The sequence below is a fragment of the Felis catus genome, chromosome D1, assembly GCF_018350175.1.
Source record: "Felis catus isolate Fca126 chromosome D1, F.catus_Fca126_mat1.0, whole genome shotgun sequence".
Taxonomy (NCBI): Eukaryota; Metazoa; Chordata; class Mammalia; order Carnivora; family Felidae; genus Felis; species Felis catus.
The window spans coordinates 56,965,186-56,989,726 of record NC_058377.1 but is presented as its reverse complement, the minus strand read 5'-3'; the positions used below and the strand labels follow the sequence as shown (position 1 = coordinate 56,989,726).

Below are 24,541 nucleotides of genomic sequence, written 5' to 3'. Positions count from 1 at the left end.
GAGAAACACTGGGATGCACAAAGATAGGGAGACATGAGAGAGCAAGGTGCGTCTGAGATATGACACAAGAGCAATGTGGCAGGGGTGTACTGTGATGGGTGGGGCAATCAGGAGAGACAGGAGAGCTGAGGCTGGAGACACCACTGGGGACTAAACCTTGAGTTCCAGCAGAAGGCTTTGGATATCTTCCTGAGGGCAAGGAGAAGCCCTTGACGCATTGATTGATGGATAATTCCATTGACTGGTTATTTTAAGTGGAGTGACATGACAAGATTTGTGTTTTAGAAAGGCTGCTGGCTGCACCATGGGGGCTTTGAGTGGTAAAGGGAAGCTGGAGGCCAAGAGCTCAGGCAGGAGGCTGGTGCGCTAATCAAGGGGAGAATTAGGAGGTCCTGAACCGGGTCAAGAGAGGCATCCTAGAAGTGGGGACATCTAAGCTGAGTCTTGAAAGATGAGTAGGAACACACCAGGTGGAGAAGCTGGGAACGGTGTCCAGGGAAAAGAAAGGGCACAGATAAAGTCTCAGCATACAGAAAGCTCCTGGCAGGCTTGGGGAATTTCCACTAGTTCAGCATGGCTGCAGTGTGGCCTAAGAGAGGGGTCATGGTGAGGGATGAGGCTAAAGAAGTGAGTCGGGGCCTTAAACTTCTCTCAATATTCTATCTCTGGAAGCAAAACTCAGGTGGGAGAGAAGAGGGGGAGCGCTGGCCACCTGTGCAGAGGTAGCTGTGTGGGACTGGGAGGGCCCTGGGTCAGGGGTGCTCTGTACTCAAAGCAGACCTTTCCATACTCAACAACACTTCACATTTTACAAAATCCCTTCACACTTGATCTTCACGGTTTCCTGGTGAGGCATGTGGGACAAGGGTTATATTTCCCATATAGTGGACAAATAAACTAAGGCCTAGAAAAGCACAAACATTTGTCCAAGGTTACTCAAGAGCCTCTCAAAATTCCACTGTTCTAATAAAACTTCTTGCCACAGAGTCACAAATACACACTAGATGATGTAGTGGCTGCTAACTAATGTGATGGAATAAAAAAAAAATGAGAGGAAACACATCAGAGAAAGAGACCTCCTCCTCCTGTTCTGTTCCTCAAACTTCACCCTGCAGTCATTCCAGCTGAGAAAATAGAACCAGGTTCTCCCTCTGCTCTGGAATCCAATAAACATGAGGGCAAATCCCAGCTGTGCCACGTTCCAGGTGTGAGAGGTCACTGCACTCAGCATTGGTTTTCTCATCTTAAAAATGGAAGGAATGGGGTGACTGGGTGACTCAGTCAGTTAAGTATCCAATTCTTGATTTGGGCTCAGGTCATGATCTTGCAGTTGTAGGATGGAATCCTGCATTGGGCTCTGTGCTGGGCATGGAGCCTGCTTAAGATTCTCACTCTCCCTCTGTGTATGCATATGCTTGCTGTCTGTCTCTCTCTCTTTCTGTCTCTCTCTCCCTCTTTCCCTCCCTCTCTCTCTCTCTCTCTCACACACACACACACACTATGGAAGACACAAACTCCACCTTTCAGGGTTGTTGTGAGGGTGTAATGTGACAATATAGCACTACAGCAGTTAACTACTGCTGAGTAAGAAACTACCCCAAAACTTAGCAGCTTAAAATAACACATATTTATTATCTCACACAATTTCTGAGGATTGAAAACCCAGAAGCAGCTTAAAATAACACATGTTTATTATCTCACACAATTTCTGAGGATTGAGAACCCAGAAGTGGACTGACTGTGAGATTGTGGCTCAGGATCTCTCATGAGGTTGCAGTCAAGTGTCAGCCAGGGCTGCAGTCATCAGAAGGCTTAACGGGGATCCACTTCCAGGCTCACTCTGTGGTTGTTGTCAGGCAACCATTTTTTGCTGGCAGTCAGTCAAAGGGTTTAGTTTTTACGCAAGCCTCTCCATAAGGGTACTCTTGCCGTGGTGGCTAACTTCCCCTGGAATGAATGATCCAAGAGAATGTGTGCTACCAAGATGGAAGCCATGGTGTCTTTTCTAATACAATCTTGGAAGTGATATGCCATAACTTTTTCATATTCTATTGGTCACACAGACTAACCCTGGTACAATGTGGGAGGGGAACACAAAAGTTGTAAACACCAGCAGATATGGAGCATTGGAACCAGCCATTGGAAGCTGGTTACAAGTGGCCAGAGGAGTGTCTGGCACACAATTATTCATTAGTAGCTGCTGTTAGTTTCCCAATGCTCACAGACTGCGTGGGACAACAAGACTTGAACATGAACAGATGAAAGAGCTTGGCAAAGTAGACTTGAATTGGGTGATGCTCAATTATGTGGTAGAAGAGGGTGTGCTGGACAAGGGTGGAAACCAGGGCAGGATCCCTAGCAGAGGTGAAAAGGACAGGAGAGGCCAATCCAGAGAGGAGACAGAGTTAAGTATGGCAAGAACTACTGGTTGCCTTCATATAGCCAATTCCCTTTCCTTGTTTTAGTAGCAAGGTACCTAGTCACAGGGATAATCCAAACCATTCATGGAAATGCCTTCCTCTTCACCAGTGAGTAGTCTAAGAGTAGACATGTGGCTTCATTTTGGTCAATAAGATGTAAGGGGATGATCCGCTTGGAAAAATCTCCTCCTGGATGACACAGGCATGAGAGAAGAAGAGCTTTTATGCTCCCATTCCCTTTCTTCCTGCTTGGGAGGACATGGTGCTTGGTGCCATATCAGCCATTTTGTGATCACAGAGGAGTCCCTCTCAGAGCTTAGAATTGGAAAAGCCTTGACCATTAAACATGGTTGAGTCACCAGACAAACCTGGACCTACCTTCCCCCCCTCTCCTTGTTAAGGAAACAAAAGGTTTAAGCCTCTAAATCAGGTATTCTCTTACTTGCATTCTAAGTGATTCAGTGAGCAAAGTATTCCAATTCCCTCTCGAGTTATTTCCTTTTCCCAAGGCAGATAGAGTGGAAATGTAAATGGGAAAGAGACTTGGCCTTGGAGGCAGGCGGCCTTGGTCTAACCCTAGCTCTGCCTCTGAGTTGCCCTGTGATCTTGAGCAAGTCCCTGCCCCTCTGGACCTCCAATAATTATAGCTAATATTTATTGACTGCTTACTCTGTGCCAAGCACTCTGCTAAGAGCTTCCCTTGCATTATCTCATTCAATGCTCACATCAACTATAGTGTGTCAATATTATTATTCTCTCTATTTTATGGATAAGGAGACTGAGATCCAGACATATTATGTAATTTACCCAAGGTTACACATGAAATTAGTGCTGGATCTCTGGATTCTGAATTCAGGCTCATCTCTCTCTAAAACCCAGGCTCCTGACCATGATGCTCTACCACCCAGCGGTAAAAGGAAGTCTCTGGACAAAATGACCTCTAAGGGCCTTTCCAGCTCAGATATTCTTTGATTTGCTGTCCCATTTCTAGCTACATGATGAACAAACCAGCTTATCCTAGAGAAGAAAGAAATAAAGACTGTCTTTAGCCATATGAAAAGCTGTCATGTGAGTGGGAGATTAGACTTTCTCAGTGTAGCTCAGAGGACGTGAACTGGACCAATGTGGGGACACTACAGGAAGAGAGTGCAGCTTACATAAGAGAGAACTTTCTATCTGCCATTCAGCAGGGAGTAGAGGTATGCACACAGATAATGACTCCCCTGTCATGAAACTTATGCAAGTATATGTTTGATAAACTTTTGACAGAAGTACTCCATTGAGTAGGTATGGGAATAAATGGCTTAAACCTTATAGTAGAAATTAAATGGGAAAATATACTAGAATACTTTCAGCACCATAACTGATACAAATAGTGGGAGTCGATAAACTGGGGTTTCTTTTCCCTTTTGACACTGAGATTCTTGGATTTTAATATTCCCTGATATGGACTTTTGGTTCTTTGGCTCTAGTATTCTATAGTATTTCTATAACTTCAACACACTGTGTTCTGCCCTGCTAAGTTGGTACGGTTTTAATATTCCAACTATCCATGGTCATGTGGCTCTAGAAGCTGAGCAGTCTATGATTTTGTACCTTAATAGTCTCTAGTTTTAACAGTCCAAGATTCAATAAAGTGTCTCTCAGAAGCTCCAGAAATATGAAGGAGTTGTTCCAAATGCTGTACTTCAGTGACCCGGACATACATTGGGCTACTCCCTGTGTCCATCTTATCACTCCACCACTATCCCCCCACCCTAGCCTCGGGCTCTTCATTCCAACCAACCCTCCTCCTTGATCTCTATACCATCCTCACTCTGCTATCTCCCCAAACACTGAGGAAGTACATTCACTCTCTATCTGCTGGAAATTATACATTGAACAAGGATCTGCTCTGTGCCAAGACTTGTGCTTACTCTAAAGGGGATATAAGGGAAGGAGAAGGCATGGTCATGACTCTCAGGAGGCCTAAGATTTAGAGACCCAAGTCTCTTGATTTCCTTTAAGTTCAGCTCAAGCTCACCTCTACCAGCAAATTTTCCTTTATTAACACAAAATATCTAGCACCAAAAACCTCAATCAGAAGTGTGAAGATCTAAGTTCTTTGGTAGGTTATTGTGCACATTTTAATGTCTCTGCCCATCGTCTCCCTGATTATAACTGAGGTTTCCCTCTAAATCAAGAACATGTCTCCTCAGCTGAACTGAGATTTTCCAGAGGAAGACCAGGTCTTCCTCATAAGACTGGAGGCTCCATGTAGACATGGTCCATGCCTCCCTTATATCATACTTGAGTTAGAGTTAAAGACACAGTGATGTTTCTCCACCACTTTAACAAATTCTCAAAGGTAGTTCATAACTATCATTGGACTGAGGATTTTATAAAAGCATAACTCACATCTCCCTTTAATATGGGAAAGTCCTCAAGGCCAAGAAAGGGCTTCCACCCTCATACTGGGGTCCATCTCCCTGACAGCAAAGGGTCTAGGGCTCTTCCCTCTCTTCCTATTTCTTCAATCCCAGCCGAGGACTCTAGCCATAAGAGATATTTTTCCTAAAGATGATAAACAAATAAATGGAAAAGGGAAGATTCAGAAGACAGAATAGGAACTCAAGCCTGTCCCCAGCAGGTCCAGACCTTTTCTTACTCTATCCTGGTCCATCTTCTAAAAGCTGCTGTCCCTCTGCCTCTCCTAGCAACTCAGAGCAGTAAGTGAAGATGTCAGCACCTTGGACAGCGCCCAACCCATTACAGTTCTCAGAGCCAGCGGAAGCCAAGCTCTCCAACTCCCTTAGCCTCTGGGTGATGGATTTCCTCGTTTCTCAATTTGATTAAAGCCCAGTAGATAAGCAGAGCGCATTGTTCCTTTCTCTTCTCTCTTCCTGATGAACATAATTAACTCCGTCAGGCTGGGAATACTTGCTCTTAAATAGTGCCTTTCCAGCCCCCACCCAGGCATGCGTCAATAATACACAGTCAAAACATTTGGAAGATACACGTTCTTTCCTGGGGAATGGAAGTGGGAGAGGAAGCTCTTCCTGAGATATACAGGGGCTGTGACTGGAGACTGAAAAATTGTGGTTGGGTAAAGAAAACCTTGAGCCAAAAGTCAGGAAATCTTAAGTTTGTTCTGGCCTTGCCACTAATCTAGATAGGATCTAGAACAAGTCACATGCTCTTTATGAGCCTGTTTTTTCCATTTATAAGATGAGGATATTGGATGAGAAGATCTCAAATGCTATGTTCAGTGCTTAGATTCTATGGGGAGGATTAAAACAGAGGGAAAGAGGCTTGCCTAAGGTCACAAAGCAAGCTCGTGGCAAAGCTGGTTTTGAATTCATGACTCCTGGCTTCTACTTCAGTGCTATTCCCTTTACACAGAACTTCCCCCTTCCTCCATATTACATAATTTCTTGCCTGGGGATGTGGCTGAGGCAGCTGAAGAGGGGTGGGATTGAGATTACTGGTGCCAACAAAAGAAAATAAAATTTAAGGTATGTGGAAATGCTGATGTCTCTGAAGAGAGCAGAGAACATAGTAGAAATAATTAAAATTAGGGGGAAAGGACCACCTGATAGAGACAGAAATTCAACTCCAAACTCAGAGAATCCCATAGAGGCTTTGTTACTTCTCCAAGGCCATCCAGCAAGGCAACTGTAGAATCCTCTTAAAGAGAAAGACTAAACTCTTGATTAACTACTGGGGGTATCCCTGTCAGAGAAGGAACAATATGAATCACTGCATATGTATCAGGTTATTAAAGTGTGCCCAGCTCTGTATTTGGTACTTTAGTTGGGGCATAAGGAGTAAGACATGAATTCTGTTCTCTGTATCTTTGATATGCTGCTTCTTTTACTTGGAATTACTTCCAATGCATTTATGTATGTCCACATACTGTTGTTCTACTAAGGCCCAACCCGAAAGTTTACCCTGGCAAGAAGATATCCATAGCCTTATCCAGATACCCCTTCTCCCTCCTCTGAATCCCCAAAGCATTTTCATTGTTCCTGTTTTACAGTACTCATCATCATCTGCTTTAACTGCTCCCAAAGAATGAGCACCTGTATTTTACTCAGTTTTGAATCACTCAGAATGCTCAACACAGATTTAAAATATAATAGAACCCCAGTAAGTACTGGATGGATGGACAGATGGATGATGAATATAGATGTATGAGTGACTGGGAGAGGGAGTAGATGAAGAGATGGATGTGTGGATGGATAGGAGGTTTATATTGGTAGATGGTGAATGGATGGATGAACAGTTAAGTAGATGATCAGACAGGTGGATAGAAATGTATAAATGGGTAAATGAGTTGGTTTGTAGGTAGGTGGATGGACAGGTGAATGAGTGCATGAATGAATCTATGGGCAGCTGAGTAGAACAGTATGTAGGCAGAGAGTGAGGTTGGTGAATGGATGGATGAATATATAGATAGTAGTGTGGGTGAATGGGTAGATGGATAATTGCATGATTGTATGAGAAATGTCAGGGTGGATGTTAAGAATTATGGGGAAGAAACATGGAGATGTTCCTAATTATCACAAAGATCATTTTCATGGAGACTTTCCATTGCTAATGTCAGAAAAAAAAATGATGATGGGGATTTGCTGACTCTGTGTGTAAGCTGAGTCAAAAGTGTGCTATCCAGCCTCAAAAGATTTCCATCAATTTCAGGCTCTATCAATGGAAATCTAATATCAACATCAGAAAAGGTGACAGTCCTGCCCTGACCTGTTCACACTGTCCTGAAGTCTTTGTTCTGCTCTGTGCATCTGGGGAGATGATGATCTCCATGCCTTGTCCACAGAAGAGATACAGTGGGGAGTAATATGTAAAGTCTACCAAATAAAGAACTAGTGAAAGAGCCAGGAGTGTTCAGCCTGAAGAAGAGCAATCACTGTGTCTCAGGATCTGGCTGTCTGTTCTGGGGCAGGCCCTGTGGCCCCAGAGGCAAAGCTGGGTCTCAGAAGTCACAAGGCTGATGTCTCAGCCCCATTTGAGAAAGGCCATCATACAAGGGAAGGGCTATCTCAGGGGAGTGAGCCCCCCATCGCTGGGGGTACACAAGTAAGATCTGGACATCCACTATCAGAGAAGCTGCAAAGTGAAGATTTGCTTGGTGTAGAAAGTAAATAAAGATAACGCCGGGGCACCTGGGTGGCTCAGTCGGTTAAGCATCTGACTTTGACTCAGGTCATCATCTCATAGTCTGTGACTTCAGGCCTCATGTTGGGCTCTATGCTGACAGCTCAGAGCCTGGAGCCTGCTCCCCATTCTGTGTCTCCCTCTTTCTCTGCCCCTCCCCCACTCACACTCTTTCTTTTGTCTCTCAAAAAATGAATAAACGTTAAAAAAATTTTTTAAAAAGGCAACGCCAAGGTCTCTTCCCACCCCCAAATTATATCATCTGTTCATCTCTTCATTTCTCAATAAATTATGTTAGGCTGTGCCCTGTGCTCAGATTGGAATGCTGGCCAGAGCTGAGAGTTTGGGGAGATTTGAGAGAAAGGTAGTGCTTATGGGACCCTCAACTTTCTGTCCCTGTAGGACTGGGTTTGAGAAATGAGGAGGAGGTGAAAATGTCCTTTCAGAGACCCAAATGACTGGGGAGGGGGAGGATCAGAGCCACGCAGAGCCAATCCATGACCTAGATTCCCTGTAATTAATGAGCCTACGTCACTGACGTGTTGGCTTCTGATCAGTGCTGTCTCCCCAGCCCCGCCCAACTCTCTGGTATGAGAAGATTAAATCAATTAGGAGGAGGAGATCTGGCTGGCGCTGGTTGGGAACAGAGGATAATTCACTTACATAACAGGGGATTGGGGTTTGCACTTGGCCCTTGAGTAGTGGGTGTGGGTCCTAGACCCCAGGCCTTTGGGGAGAGACTTCAAGAGTTAAAAGTGAATGCAGAAAGGGCAAGGGGGTCCAGGGAAAGAAGGAGTGATGACCCCAGGTAAAGGCCCATCTTTCGTGTTCCTGCTGAGAACTAACCCCCTGTTTTCTGGGCTGAGAGAGAGCCAAATTGAAAAATTACTCTTCATACCCCAAATGAGAGGGGTCCCAGCCACTAGAATCATTCAACAGTGAAAATCTGACCACGCCTCTCTCCTTAGCTGGCATTTAAGGTCCTGCAGCCTCTCCCACCGCATCTCCTACCTCCAAGGCAGTGGGGGTGTGTAGAAAGGAAACAAACACGTCCTGGATTTCCCTCTGTGCCAGATCCTGGCTAGGCACTGAAGGTACAGAGAGAAACAAGTCCAGTTCCCTCATAAGTGTTGCCTTCTGAGGAAGACATATACCTGCAACACTCTGTGCCAAGCAGTATAACAGAGGACTGCAGGGGCAGGGTCCAGAGGGGGCACAGTGAGGGAGGCCTCCCAGGGTCAGTTCCAGAAAGCTCCCTAGAGGAGGCAATACTTGCATTCAGTGTGCCTGATAAGAAGGATGGATTAGTGGGAGTTCTTCAGGCTGACCTGGTTAAGGGAGGGCCTTGGGTAGAGGGAACAGCATGTACAAAGGCACGGCAGTGAGACAGCTTGGCATACACTCAAGGAACTAGTTGATGTGGATGGAGCCTACAGCATAAGGCAGGAATGGGGGAGATGAGGCAGGAGAGATAGCCAGGTCCAGGTCTCACTGCCGATGGCATGCCAAGAAAGGACAGAAGCAATAATCCCAGAGTCTCTGATCAATCCACGCTTCCTGAGCACTGACAGTATGCCAGGCTCCAGGTGGGATTCAGGACTCGCTGATATCTCTGGAGTTCCACTTGTGGGCTGGGCCTGCCTGCAGCCCCTTACCTAAGATACCCAGACAAGCAGTCTTACTGGCTAAATTTGAGCTGGCCCCTGGGGGCCTGCTCCTGATACCTAACTGGCCTCCTGAAGACCAGCCCAATGGTGAGTAAGGGCCCCATAAGGGTGGGCTGAGATAATATCCTGGAGACGGAGGTAAGGTATGGATTAAGAAATGTTTAGGAGGTTGGACTGGAAGGACACAGCCAGGGTTTTTACCTCCAGCATGCCATCCTACGGGATGCCATCCTACGGGAAACCCAGGTCTGGAGGGGAAGAAAATGAGCTGCAAAGGTTTCAGGCTGCTTAAGTCACAGGATAAAGCAGGTGGAGGTCCAAGGAGCCTTAGGAATCCAAGTGAACCACACACAAGCTGCCTGTAGGAAGCGGGCATGTAGGAATCCCTCCTTTCCTTCATTCTTGCCTTCAGCAGCTCTGAGTAACTCCTCTCTCCAGGCAGGCTCTGGGCTGAGCAGTGAGGCACAGATCTAGGATCACCCTGTTCATTGTCCAAAGGGCCAGCAGTAAGCCCAACACTTCTAGCATATCCAGGAATTGTCTGCGTTAAAGCTTTGGCTGGTAGTTAAAGCCAGTGCCTGAAATTTATTTCACTGTTGAAAGATCTAGGAACTAACCTTTGTGGTCGCAAGCAACAGCAATGGACTCAGACGAAGAAAAACAGAAAAAAATTATTAGCGGTTCCACTGGGCATCTCAGAGTGGATGAGAAAGCTGGAGAATCAAAAGAGTGGGCACCTGAATTCACAGCCAAGGTCATACAATAGGAACAGCTGGTCCCAACGCCTCTACTGGCATGGCCTTTGAACATCTCCACAGCACTACACCTCCAGATGTTGCACTGCTGCATGGCATGAGCACAGATATATTCTAATGAATCTTCCTCCCAGCCTCACTAACTGTCACATCGAAGTCCTGAGCCAGGAATGGCTGGCCAAACTGCCAGGGGGTGACAGTGGGAGAGTTATCTGGCCCCCTTTGGCTTTGAAATGGAAGGTGGGGTCCTAGCTCCCAAAGGCTTCACCTCCTGGGGGATTCATTCAAAATATAAAAATGGATTCGTTTTAGGCAGCAAAAAATGTGACAAGTGTCCACTACATTTTTATTGAGGACTCAGTAAGTATGGGATGCATTGCCAGATGTTTTATATACACAGATCTGCAAGGCAATTCTCTAACTGGATAACGGTTGATCTCATTTGATAGCTGAGGAAACTAAGGTTTTAGAGGTGAAAGTAACTTCCAAAGCCACTCAGCTAATGAGTGATAGAGCCAGGATTTGAATACAGGTGGGTTTTTGTTGTTGTTATAAAGACATCATGCTGTCTCCCAAACTGTAAGCCAATCACTGTACTTATGGTTCCTAACATGTAAAACAAAAACAAAAACAAAAACAAAAACAAAAACAAAAACAAAAACATGTGGGGGCACAGAAAAATGTCAAGAAGTAAATACTCCAATGTCTTCACAAAATGATTGATGGGATAATGGGATTATTGAGTAGTTTTTTTTTTCCTCCTTTTTCATGTTTTCCTATACTTTTTTTTTTTTTTTTTTTTTTTTTTTTTTTTTAACTAAGAGCATGCTAGGGGCGCCTGGGTGGCTCAGTAGGTTAAGGGTCCGACTTGGACTCAGGTCATGATCTCACCCCACATCGGGCTCTGTGCTGACAGCTCAGAGCCTGGAGCCTGCTTTGGATTCTGTCTCCCTCGCTCTCTGCCCCTCCCCCGCTCATGCTCTGTTTCGCTCTCTCTTTCAAGAGCAAATAAACATTAAAAAAAGATTTAAACTAACAGCATACTTCCCCTTAATAATCATAAGAAAAAAATAAAAGTAAAAGTTTTAAAGATTAGAGCAGCGTTAACACAACTATGGAGAACATACGCTTAGAAAAAAGACGGGAAGGAAATTTGTCAAAAATGTCTCTGGATAGTGGGATCATAGGTGTGTTTATTTTTACCTTCCATTTTTCAAATTTTCTATAGTGAGCACACTCTGGAAAAAAAAAAGCAAAATAACTTTGAAAAAAAACAGGCATAAAATTATATTAACAAAGAGATGGCAAGGCCGTGCTTTGGTTCTTTAAGTTCCTGTAGTCCTGTCCTGTAGTGGTTTGGAAGTCAACGTAGTTCTGGGTTTTCTGGGACAGCCTGGCAGTCCCCTGCAGTGTCTGCTGCCAGAGCTAGCCCAGCTGGCATGGACCACGGTCACCACAGTTATCTCAGGCTGAGTGCTCCGAGCCAGGGTGGGAATAACTCAACATTCCCACCTCTTCTAACAACGTGTCCCTTATCAGGCCCTGCTACGCAGTAAGGTAAGGACTCAGCCCCCGGAGCTGAAATTCTCTCTGTTGGTTTTATCTCTCATCTCACAGGCTTTAAGGTTCGCCTTCTCCTCTCTGAATGGGGCAGTGCTGGTCAGTTGTGTCAAATTTAAGCCCCTCTGAGGTGCCTTCTGCGTCTCCGTATCTGAGGGGCAAGCCCCCAGTCCCCTCTCTTCCCTGCACTGCTCCAGCTCCCAGTGCTGTGGATGGACGGAGGATGGATGTTCGGTCCTGTCCTGGCCCCAGTCTGGTGAGGGAGGCAGTCCTCCAATCTCAGGGAGCCTCTGGACTATTCCCTACCTTAGGAATGTCTCAATCAGATGGAAGAGGGGGTCCTTATTTAACAGAAGTTCCCAGTGAGATGGGAAGAAAAGACAGGAGAGCGGGGCTGATTCTCATACAGGAGGAAATCAGTCTCAGCCAGCCTTGACTCCAGAAAGTTCTGTCCCAGGACTCCCATACCTTTCCAACACCTACTCCAGGTGGAACAGCCAACTACCATGGCCTTCCCTGGCCTCCAGGGCCCTCTGCTCCCTCCCCTTCTCCACCTCCCCAATCATATGGAGCTTCCTTATGCCCGATGCATCCTCCACTCCAATCTCCCCCACGAGGAGTCTTTCCACCTGCCTCCCCTGCACCTCAGTTTCTCTCTGAGAAATGAGGGAGCCAAATGAGGGAGCCAGATACTCTTGACGGTGCTCCAAAGCAATGGAGACATTCTGTGTCTCCTTAGCCCCTTTCCAGACCCCTCCCCTTCCCACTCCCCTCCCAGCTTCTTAACTAATCTGTTCCCTTTCCTCCAGGTTCCAGGTATGCCTCCTTCCTATAAAGCTCCCAGAATCTCCAGGCTGAGACCCACTCTGGCTCTTGCAGTGACCAAGCTGCTGCAGTAAAGAATGCAGTGGGGTAGAGCAGAGGTGGCTAGGGAGGGAAGAGGGCTCAGGCCAAGGCTGAGGTCGAGGAGCCTGGGCAGGGCAGGCGGCCAGTCCTAGCAGCCGAGGCCAAAGCTACCTCAGCAGCTTCTGCAAACCCCAGCAAGGCATCTACGCTTGGGTGGAGCTCCAGAGTTGAGAGGCTCGTGGGGGAGGGGAGCACCTGCTGAGGTCAGCACAGCCTCCAGAAACCTCTCCAGAGGAGGAGGAAACCACAGAGAGTCCCAGCCCAAACTCTGGACTCAGGGATAAGAGGAAATGACACTCCTTACTCCCTAGGGGAAATGACTCAGGTCCTGGGAAGCTAGAATCCAGGGCAGAGAGGGTCCCCAGAGGACACCTGCTGGGTATAGGAATCTCCCTTACTCCCCACAGCCCCATAGAACCCCTGCTCATGTGCCTTCTGGGGCAGGAAGCTCATTCCCTTCTATGGCAGCCTATTCCTCTGAGAGCTGCTTCATGCATCAACTATCAAATTGCCACTGATGCCTCCTCTATGCCAGGATCTGTGCTGATGGGGATGCAGAGATACATCTGGTTCCTGCCCTCATGGAGCTTGCCATTGAAGTGGGGAGACAGACACGACCAAACGCTGCAGGGAGAAGCGGTGGAAGCCCAGAGGCAGTCCTGAGCTAGCTTTGGGGCAGGGTTGGGTGGGGGGGTCTACCTCTCAGAGCAGACAACGGACCCATGGGGGCTCTCAGTAAGCAGGCAGCTTCAATTCCACCTAAATACTGACAACGCCAGCTTTGCATTTCCAGCCCTGACACAGCTGCTGAACTCCAGACAAATATCCCACTGTCCATTCAACATCTCCACTTGGATGCCTCAGTATCTCTAATTCATCAGCACCAAGGCCGAATTCACACTCTCTGCCCACCCCTTTCCTGGTCTTTCTGCTCACGATGGATGGTCCCATCATCCACAGGCCAGACATCCTGGAGCCATCCCTCCTCTGCCTCACTATCTGGTCACCAGGCCCCGAGTGACAAGCCTACCACCCCTCCCGCCTCCACACTACCACCCAGCTCCAGTGCTGTTGTCGCCCACCTGTACCCCAAGCACCGCATTTGTCTTCTCACAGTCAGCCCCCTCCAATCACAAAGTGACAGTGATCTTTCCTGAAAGGAAAGATCCTGAAAGATCCTGAAAGATCACCTCTCCGCTTAAAAGCCTTCAGTGGCTTCTCCTTGCCTTTGGGATAAAGGTTAAAATCTTGACAAGATCTGCAAGGCCTGACCTTTGCAGACCTCGACAACTGTATCTCAGCAACCCCCCTCCTCCATCTCCTGCCCTCCCATCTCTGGCCCATCAAGCCTTGTCCCCTGACCTCAGGCCTCTGCACGTGCTATTCACATGGATGCCCCGTGGGTTCAAAGACTTGGGTTGCCCTCCTTTTCTCTTCCAAATGACACCCAAGACATCTGTTCTTTGCATGTTCCCTGGCCCTGAGCACCAATCTCTGGCCCTTGAAGGAAGAGCTGTGGAGATAGCCTATGGTTACAAAGTAACCGGCAAGTTTGGAGCCCAAGGTCCCAGAACCTCCCAGTGTTCCCAGAGGGAAAGCCCTGACTCTGGCTCCCAGATGCCTTCCAGATCTCCCGCTCCCCTCCTGCTCTCTTCTTCCATTCCTGATCTGGGAGCTGGGGGTGGAAAATGGGCAAACCTCCCCATCTCCTCAGCCCAGATTCTTCCTGGGCCTTACAGTGGGGCTCAGAGCTGAAGGATGAAAGAAATGAAGTGCCCAGACTGGTACACTCCATCTGGACCTGCAAGCCATGTGCTCCCTGGGCTCCCAGACAAGCCAGTCATCCTCAGGCCTCAGGCCAGGTACTGCCTCCTCTGTGCAGTGTGCCAGGCCTCCCTGAAGCAGGAGTCCCGTTTTCCCAGGGCTCCCGTGGCATGGAGGACGCCCGGCGCTACCAATTTGCCTGTTGTTGTGTTGGGTTCTCCTCCCCTAACAGCTCTACTTGCTTAGGAGGGACATGTTTTTCCCTCTGCGCCCCAAGCTCGGGTCCAGGGTGGCCCCAAAAGAGAGGCTCAGAGAAGGCTCAGCATTACAATATGGGACTAACATCACATAAACGTGTGTTTTTCTTTTCTTTGCACATAATTGCCGTTAAGCTCCGTCTCCTTTGTCTTGGACATTTTGTGAGAAGGTGGGCCTATGAGTCTGACCAGCCTCAGCTCCTCTGCTTATTAGCTGTGACCTCAAGCAAACGCTCAACCTCTCGGGGCCTCAGTTTCTTCCCCTATAAAACGAGAACAGGGGCGCCTGGGTGGCTCAGTCGGTTAAGCATCGGATTCTTAACTTCGGCTCAGGCCATGATCTCCCAGTTCCTGAGTTCAAGGCCCACATCAGGCTCTGTGCTGACAGCATGGAGCCTGCTTGGGATTCTCTCTCTTTCTGTCCCTCCCCTGGTGGCACTCTCACACTCTCTCGCTCTCAAAATAAATAAACTTAAGAAATGTTTAAAAAAAATGAGAGCAATGTCCTCCTCCGAGAGTTTTCATAACTAAGTGAGCTACCTTATGCAAAAGTTCTGGCACAGTATGTGAGCACAGTATGTGCTCAATAATTCCTTTCCCTCTCCCCACCCCAACCTTTGAGCCCTAATAGGAACCTAGCATTTACTTCCATGAACTTGAACCTATGGCTGTCACCTACATATCAAGTCAATCCAAATCATTTTGAAACCCAGTCCTGCCACCTGACATCGTCACCCTTCTGCCTGCAAATCTGATACATGTTTTATTTGGTTTCATCTAAGTCCTTCAAAAATACATCAGACCAAGCATGTCAGCACGGAAGACTAAGCCATGGGCAGGGCTACAGTGTGCCCTCCAGACTGCCATTGATCCACTAATCAATTTTCCTCCACCAGCTGTCCAGGCAGCTAGGGATTCCCCTAGAGTATCACTATTTGATCCCGCCCTTTGTCTTGCCATAAAAACACCTTGGGAGATGTTCCAAATGTCTTTTTGAAATCAAGATTCTTAGGACTCTGACAGACCCCTGATTCATCACTCAGGGTCTCCCAAAGGAGGAGAGAGGGGAGATTAGCCTGACTTCCTTTTTTTTTTTTTTTTTTTTTTTTTTTTTTTTTTTTTTTTTTATTTTTTTTTTTTTTTTTTTTTTTCTTTTTTTTTTTCTTTTTTTTTTTTTTTTTTAATTTTTTTTTCAACGTTTTTTATTTATTTTTGGGACAGAGAGAGACAGAACATGAATGGGGGAGGGGCAGAGACAGAGGGAGACACAGAATCGGAAACAGGCTCCAGGCTCCAAGCCATCAGCCCAGAGCCTGATGCGGGGCTCGAACTCACGGACGGTGAGATCGTGACCTGGCTGAAGTCGGACGCTTAACCGACTGCGCCACCCAGGCGCCCCTAGCCTGACTTCCTTTAAGTAAACTTCTGCTGGGTCCTGGTGAGCACTGCATTTTTGTCTTCTTTTTTCAATGATACAAGCCATTCTTTTTCTGTCTTTGTTAATGCTGTTAAGTCTGAAGAATTTTTAGTCTTCAGTGAAAAGTCTCACTTAGAAATGATCTAACACAGGCCACTTGCCTACAACAGTTGGCCGTTGGCTGAAAGCAGTGCAAAACACTTAAATGAGAACCTCCCTCTACCACAGGGAGGTGGAAATCTGCCTTCCAAATGAATGAAGGTTTTCTACAGGAAGGTAAATTTCCATCCTGCTCTTTCGACTTGTTATAAATGTAGAATGGTGACTTTCAAATAATCGCTGCCTTCTTGTAATATTGAGTCAAACATTCACTTGTTAAAAATATAACAACATTGTGCCTTAATAGAAGCTTAGCTGTATATTTTAAGACCAAGAAAATAAGCTTAGCCAACTATGATTTTCAAAGTTTTGTAAGATGGAGAACATAAAAAGCCAGACAAGAGGGAGCATAATGAAATCCAGCAGGAATAATTTGTAATTAGAAAACCCCACGCAATTCTTCAGCCAAGGATAATGGTGATCCATCTTAAAAACACATGTGTCCCATGCTGGGCACTGATGAGCCTAATCAGACACACTCCACTGACATTTTTCACAATACCGAGGGGCCCCTAATTGCTGGTGGGTGCAGACAGGCAAGCTTCTGCTGTTCCTCTCAGGAGATGATGATGATTAAAAGCAGGCCTGGAGCCAAACGGCTGGGGGTGGAATCTCAGCCCTCCTCCTACTCACGCTGTGGCCTTGGGCAAGTTACTTACCCTCTCTGGGCCTCAGTTTCCTCATCTTTAAAATCAGGACTGAGAGGCACTACCTTTGAGGATGTAAAGCTGTGAAGACAGCTGTCAAGAGCTGCAAAGACAGCAGCTATGTAAAGTCTGCCTCACCCGAAATGTGTTCTCTCCTACTCCCCAGTTACTGCTGGGGTGCTCACAGGCGGGGCCAAAGGAGGGTCCCCTTCCCTCTCCCCATCCTGCTGCCCCTCTCCTCTGTTAGGAACATTCAGCCGCTGCCAGAAGATTCAGCCTGCATGGAAAGGTGCTGTGCCCACAGTGGCCCTGCCCTGAGGCCTAGCGTAGCCTCTCCTCAATGCCCCCCAGCCCGCTCTGGACCACAGCCTGGCCCTGGCCCAGCTGGTCTGCTGGTGATCTGCCCGAGCTAAGCAGAGGTGGCTTGGCTCCAGCAGGGGCTAAAGGTTCTTCATTTTGTTTTCTGCTTCAGCTTAACCATCTGGGGTGGGCGGGAGGGTAGGAGGAGTGGCAAAGAGGGAGAGAGAAATGCACTGTTCCCTCACTTCTTCCTCCCCTGCCTCCCCCACGGCCAGGCACAAGCTGTGTTCAGTCCGGCACTGTCCTCAGCCCCAGGAAAGCTGCCCCAGGGGTCCCCTGCATGATGTCCCAGGGGATGGAAGTGATCTGTCTCTGTACTGCCTCCAGCATCCCTCCCTCCCCCCCTTTTTATGTCCTTCCCTGGTTCAGCCTGTCCTGCCTGTTGAGTACAACAGCTCTTCTCTGCACTTGCCACGTGCCTGCCCCTCCCCGGGCCGAGCACTGGGGCACAGGAGATGATGCAGGCGAGGGCTCTGCCCTCCAAGCACTCATTTTATAGCACCAAGAGCACAGGCTGCCGAGCACAGGCCTAAGCTGGACTCTCCACTCGGCCCCTTTTAAGCTGTGTGATCTTGGGTCAACTACTTAACCTGAGGGTCCACTTCTTTATTTAAAACTTGAGGCCAAAGTACCTCCATTTCAGGACCACTGTGAAAATTAAATACAATCATGTATGTAAACCTCTCAACTCAGCGCACTGCATACAGTGGATGCTCACTCATGTCTGACTGCCTTCCCTCCCTCCCTCCCTCCCGTCTCCCTCCCTCTTTCCCCATAGCCAGCTGCCTCTTTCAGAGGAGTGGGCCATGACAGTTCTACGGGTAGGTGTGTAGATGTCGAGACCTTCCCCAGCTGGGGGTCCTAAGAGCCAGGGTCGGATGGGCTTGCGTGGGGCCAAGCCCCGTGCTGTGTAGTGTGGGGGTACAGACCAGCCATGCCTCTGCCTGCCAGGTGCTTTCTTTCAGAAGTAGACTCAGGCCTCTGACCTCCTTTTCACTCTCCCAGTGGCTAATTAGGGCCGATTGTGGGCTCCTTTTTAGCCTTTCCTTTTCTGAACTTCCAACTGGCTTCTTTTTTCCTTTCCCAGGGCAGTGCTGGGGACATACTGGCAGAGCCAAGCTGAAGCCCCCACCATAGGCAGGCAATGCACTAAGGAGGGGTGAGAGCTGTTTATCCTGGGTGTGTCATGGGAGCTGCTGAGGCACAGACTTTGGGGTTGGCCCAACAGGGAACTCTGCAGGCTGCTGTCCACCCATCTGCCCTGAGGTTCCTGTCTTAAGTCCAGGAATATGTGGGGCGTCCAGCAATCAGTGTTCTGGCCAGCTTTCAAGGTCTTCCTGCCCACCCACAGACTTCCAGAGAGTGACGAGCTCCTAAAGATCCCCAGGGATATTGTGCCCTTATTAGAGCTGGGGGAAGCTACCCAGTGCACCTGAAGCTGAACGCTTTCTCTATCATTTTGGGACACAGCTAGGGAAATCTAGGGACTTAGAACCTGACCTACTGGGGGAAACCAGCACTAGACCATCCTGATAAAAGACCAACGTAAGACTAGAAAGGCAGAAGCGGCTCTGGGGTGGCAAGAACCTCCAGTTTTGGGGGCCTAGTCTCGTGGTAATAGATGGTCTAACTGCAAAGAGCAGGGCTCTCTGCAGGCTCCTTCATGAGCTGGGAGCTCCAGCACACCAGAGATGGGAAATGAGTGAGTCAGGAGTCTCAGGGCCAGGGATTAGCAGCAAATGGGGCCAAGACCCAAGGTGGGACCTGAACATCTTCAATCACTAAGAAACAACGGAAACCACGGTGAAGTAAAGCTGCTCCCAGTGGACGGAGAGGAGAAGGGCCACAGTAGCTAGAGCCAGGCAGGGCTGCCACTTATAAGGAATCACACATCAGTGGAAAGGGTAGGCAGGTCAGGGGGATGTCATGGAGGAGCTCTGAGCAGAAGCAGAGAAAGAGACAAAGGAGGCAGAGGGCAGAGGAGTCATTAGGAAGGCTTCCTAGAAGAGAAGCGTCACCGTGAATGGTCAAGAAATATGGTGTCAAAGGTTCAGGAGGTGGGCTCACCAACCGTCTTGAGAACCAAAGCCTGTGGTGACCTTTACGTTCTAGGTGGGTGCCAGGGGAGTGATGCTGGAATTACTCAGGCCAAGGTGTCCTCCGCCCTCCATCTCCAGCGGGCAGGAGGCTGCCACATGTTTTCATCACGCCTTCTCACCTGGAGCCAGAGCCTGCTGCCTGATGGCTCCTCTGCTAATGGCTTCCAGGTGTGTCCTTGGGCCCCTGGGGGAGACATCCTGGAGGACACACCCCCTCCAACCCAAGTCCCACTGCTCTGGTCACCTTCAGCCACAGAACCTGGGCCGGCCTGGGGCAGGCCGTGGAACACCGGCGCAACCTCACTGCAGGTGGGATGGGTATCAAAGGTCACACTGTTTCCTTCTCTGATTGGCTGCTGAGCTCTGAGCCCCCTCATCAAGGTCACTTCTGGTCCCTGGTACCTTCAGTGCAAGGGACCCAGGGGTAAAATGAAAGTTGTCCCATGGAATAAGATGGCTGGACGGCCTGTGTCTCTGGGGAGAGGGGTCGGCCTCGTGCCTCCTTAGGATACTAAATGTGTCTGTGCATCTCCAGGACTATGGGCTGTTTCTTTCTGCAAATCTGTAACTCTCTCTGTATGTCTGTCCTTGGAACCGTTTATTCCTGTTTTTGAGACTACATATCCACGTGTTTCCCTGTGTACTTCACAGCAAAGCCAACTCTGACTGCAACAACAAATTCCATCAGTGTTTATTGTCTAATAAATGGAAGTCCAGTATCACTCTTGCTGCTTCATTTCCCTGAGGCCTTAAGTTTTCATTCCAGAGTTATTTCCAGCCTAAATGGGAGGAATCTGATTCATGCTTTGCTCGGGGGTGACTTGGCCTTAAGAAGGCAAGAGGCTCGCGGCTGATGCACTGAAAAGTAGCAGTGCCCCTGTGGCTTGGAGCAGACTCCAAGCTCCAGATGCCTTGCAGTCTCTTGGGTCCATCTTCTGGTATTCTCCTGGGCCAGGCTGATGCTTGAGTGAGTCTGTGTTCCTGGACCAAAGCTTATATTGGCCACCAGCTTTATTATCACCATCCTCGCCATTATCTCTTTGTTCATCACCATCACTATTATCATGACCGCCATCACCATTATCACCCCTTCTACTACCATTACCACCACCATTACCATTGCATTACCACCGTCAACACCACAACTAGGATGCCACAGTCACTGTCGCCATCAATACCACTGTCGGAGATATCCAGTTACTTTTTAATAGCTATTTTTCCTTTTTTTTTTTCAATAGTAATGACTATAACCTTTTGCTGGGCACATTGCCTCCAAGTTAAAAGACTTATTTACCATGCTCTTTGAAGCTAGTTACATGTGGCCATATAAGTGAAAGTGCTGGATAAAAGTAAGGGAAGTGGCCCCCTTATTTACCTTCTGTCTCCACTTGCTATCTGATGTGATGGCTGGTGCTCTAGCAGCCATTTTGTACCAAAGAATGAGGACTATACCCTAGGGAAGGCAGAGTGGGGGGCTAGAAGGAGTGTTGATTCTCATGAATGTGGAGAAACCATTCAGACTCTGGACTGTCTACATCTGGACTTTTTTTTTTAATGAAAAATGAACTTTTTTTTTTTTATCCTTTAAGAGACCCTTGTTTTTGGGCATTCTGATGCATACCACTTAACCTAATCCTAATTAGTATACATCACCGCATATTAGTTTTCATTAAATACTGCAGCCTAATGATCTGTATGAGTGATGGGGGAGGGCAGGGAGGAGGAGATGGAGAGAGGAGGGACAGAGGTAAGGAGAGGAAGACAGGGAAGGAAGGAGAGGGAGGGACGGAGACAGAGGTGGGCATTGATTGAGAGATTTAATTCTAGGACACAGAAATGATTCTTACCTTCTAGAAGTAGCCATTCTGAGGCAGGCAGTGGCAAGGATAAAGACATTCAGCACCGTGGACAGATCCAGGAACACTGTTGTAAGGGGACACAGCAGGGAAAGGCAAGAAGGTTGGTGGTAGTGGTGGTAGTTTTCTTCAGGACATACATGCTCATTAACTCACACTGTACCAGGCACTGGGATAAATACCAAGACGAGTTTCCACCACATACACATTTAGCCCCCAAGACCAAAACAAGCAGATCAGCATGAGACAGCTTCCTAAAGCAGAGGGAAGGGATTGAGAAGCCAGCCCAGGGGTAGGACAAGAAGACTTTGTGACAGAATGAACAAAATGCCAAAGAATAAAAGACCTTGTGGGTGGAGGGAAGGCTCCAGGTTGTAAGAGGGTGAGTGGGTCAACTGGTCTCCCCGTCGGTCGATAAAGAAAAGGAGTGGGTCTCACTGGTTACAGGTGTCAGGGCCCTTCTAGTCCTCAGTTACTACATCAAAGATTCCAGTCTCTGCTGCCAGGAACCAAGATACATGCTTGTAGGGGTATATGGAATCTGTGACTAAGACTCTACAATTCTAATTCTAAGCCTCTGAGTCAGTTATTTACTGCTGTGTAACAAACCACCCCTCTCCAAAACATAATGACTTAAAACAGCATCGACTTTATTTGTTCACAATTCTGTGAGTCAGCAATTTTGGGCTTGGGTCAGCTGGATAGTTCTCCTGGTCTTCTCTAGGGTCACTCAGGCAGCTGGCTGGAAGATCACTTGGGAGCCAGTTGGTCTAGAGGGCTTCAGCTGGGGTGGCTCATTTCTGGTTTCTTCCCCTAAGAAGCTTGCCCGGGTATCTACACATGGAGATCTCAGGGGACCAGGAGAAGGAAAGCCCCAATGCACAAGCACTTTTAAATCCTCTGCTTGCATCACATTTGCTGATGTCTCAATAGCCAAAGGAGTTCAACTGGCCAAACTAGTCAGTGTGGGAAGGGACATCATAAAAGTATAGATAGAAATAGGCAGGATTCATTGCAGGGGAACATTAATATAACAACCTTCCACAAGTTCTAAGTGTTTCATTTACCACCATAAGAGTCTTACATTCTGATTCAAACAGACCATGGTTCTATGGCCTTCAAACTCTGTGGTTCTTATAATTCAGTGCTTTGATTCCAAGATCCTATAATTCTAGAAGTAGAAGGCTTGGAGTAGCTGAGGAGGATCATGAGGGCCCGAGTTAACAAGGAAGGCAAACAAACTAAGGTCACTCCTAGATCTAAGCAAGAACCCATTTGCCTCTCCCATTCCCATTCCTCAGCCCCCAACTTCCTGCATACGGCAAGGCAGTGGCATGAGCACCAAACTGGGAATCAGAAAACCTATAAAATAGGCTTGTTGCATCATTAATTTGGGGTGGCCCCCAAGCATCACTCTTACAACCAACAGAGGTATCAATTCCTATTTTCCGAATGACACAGAACAGTGGTGAAGCCAGGAGAACTGGTCTCACTAACTTCCATTATCAGGAGCCTAAACCTGGTGCAGCTTAGAGAGTTTAGCTCTCACCTCCTCGAAGTGCATCTATAGCTGAAGAGACCTTGAGCTTTAAGGACATCAAGATTTAAATAGGCTACTGCCCTTGACCTGTCCTAACCTCTACCTGCAAAACATAGGAAGGGGAGGAAAGGAAATGGGGAGGGGAGGGGAGGAGAGGAAAACCCCCAACCCTGCTCCTTCCCCTTCCCCCTACCAACTCCTGCCCCTGACTCAACTGAGTTTATACCGGAACCCTGGCTGGCCTTGAGCCTAAGTCTGCTCTGCCTTTCAGCTTCCCCAGGAAGAAGAGTGTGGAGGCAAAAAGTAGTTCCGTGAGAGGAGACCTAGATCAGGGCAGCAACTCATGAAAACTTTACAGCTAGAGGGACCAGCAGCAACTCACCGGCTGAACCACCTTGCAGCACAGTGAAGGGATTAGAAGCCCAGAGAAGGACATGAACCTGCTCACAGTCACACAGCCAGCCACTAGTAGACCAAGACCAAAAGCAAAATGGGGTCACTTCCCTTCTCTAAACTTCAGGTTTCAATTCTAACCTGGGGGTAACAAACCCAGACTGGGACACCACTTAAAAACTGTAAAGCACAGTGCAAGGCTAATAAAGAATCAGGTTTTCCCCAATGGCCTGGGAGTCTGGGTGGGGGAGGGTGGGTTGAGGTGGAGGCAGGAACACTTACGACTTTGAGAGGACTCATCCAGCTCATTTATTCTAGCCTTTCCCCAGAGGCCCGGGCTGCAGAGTGGAGGAGGAGGGTATTAAATATCAGAGAGTTATTTAAAAGCCAGTTGCTGGCCCCTCAAAAGCAGAGCGTGGCCTCTGCTGACTCAATGGAGAAAATGAATCTTGGGCCTATGGATTTTCCTGTGTCTCATAGTCAGTGGGGGGGTGGGGGGGAGGGGAGTGAAAAATGGGAACAGCAAAGCCTGAAGTGGAGTTTTCCCCTCCCTGCCAGTGCAGAAGCTACAGTAGAGGAGAGAACCTGGGGCCTCCCCCACTACCTAATGACTGAGCTTCGTCATGTCAGCCCTGCCCAGCTGCTCCTCCACTTGCCTCAGAGGAAGGGGGGAACAGACGAAAAGGGAGTCTGCCAAGATAAAGGGGCCCTAGATATCACAGGCTGCTAGAAGACCATCCTCCCCCACCAGACTATGCTACAGCACTATATAGTTGGGATGGAGCCAAGTTCAAGGTCACACATCAGCACTATATAGTTGGGATGGGGCCAAGTTCAAGGTCACACATCAAGGTGGGCTCACCAACTTGGGCAAATCACAGTATTACCTTCCCTTCCATGACCTGCATCCCTAAAAGGTCAAGGGGCACAGCACTGAAAGCCCTCCAAGATCATCCTGTCTACACACACACATTTTTTGCAGACAGGGAAACTGAGATCTGGGAAGGCAGACTTGCCTAAAGACTTCTGGAACACTGAGACACCTCTGATGGACAAATGGAGCTGGAGGCAGGTGGGGAAGGGACTACCTGGTGGGTGACCTCAGGGAAATTGCCAAACCTCTGCAGGCTTCCTGCCAAGGCTCAGTGGACCTTACAGAGGGCAAGGCCTTTGGAGAGGAGAGTGCCTTGGAAGGCTCAGAGAGGGGCTCTGGAGCCTAGTGTGGTAATAAATTCAAGAACTAGGTCCAGTGAAGCTGACATGGAGGGATTCTCAACCTGCAAAGGGCAGTCACTCTGCTTGGGTGGGGCTGGGATGACTCATTTGCCGAGTCCTAAGGAAACCCTGAACGCTTGAACTCTTTGCCCACAGGGTCCCCTGGGATCTAACCTAGTCACACTCTACAGAGAGAGAGCCTAGGATTGGGAGGGCTGCAGCATAGAAGATGAGCAGGAAACCCGAGCTACTGTCAGGCTTGGGTCAGCTGTGCAACCTTGGGGAAAGCACTTCACCTTTCTGGGAGGCTGTGTGAAGTGTAGATGGGGGCTCCTCATCTTGCCTGTCTCAGGATCAGCAAGAGATTTTTAAATCATT

At 48.1% G+C, this 24,541-nt stretch overlaps 2 long non-coding RNA genes across 2 annotated transcripts; one reads left to right on the top strand and one right to left on the bottom strand.

Annotated features, from left to right (window-relative positions):
* Positions 1–1,604: 1,604 nt before the first annotated feature.
* On the bottom strand, positions 1,605–23,204 carry LOC105260964. Its single transcript, XR_006586294.1, has 3 exons — positions 22,938–23,204; positions 21,007–21,082; positions 1,605–1,947 (listed from the first exon to the last, which is right to left on the bottom strand). It is a non-coding gene; the product is annotated as an uncharacterized LOC105260964 (long non-coding RNA).
* LOC109491960 lies at positions 1,946–7,289 on the top strand. Its single transcript, XR_002145629.3, has 2 exons — positions 1,946–5,914; positions 6,439–7,289. It is a non-coding gene; the product is annotated as an uncharacterized LOC109491960 (long non-coding RNA).
* Positions 23,205–24,541: the final 1,337 nt, after the last annotated feature.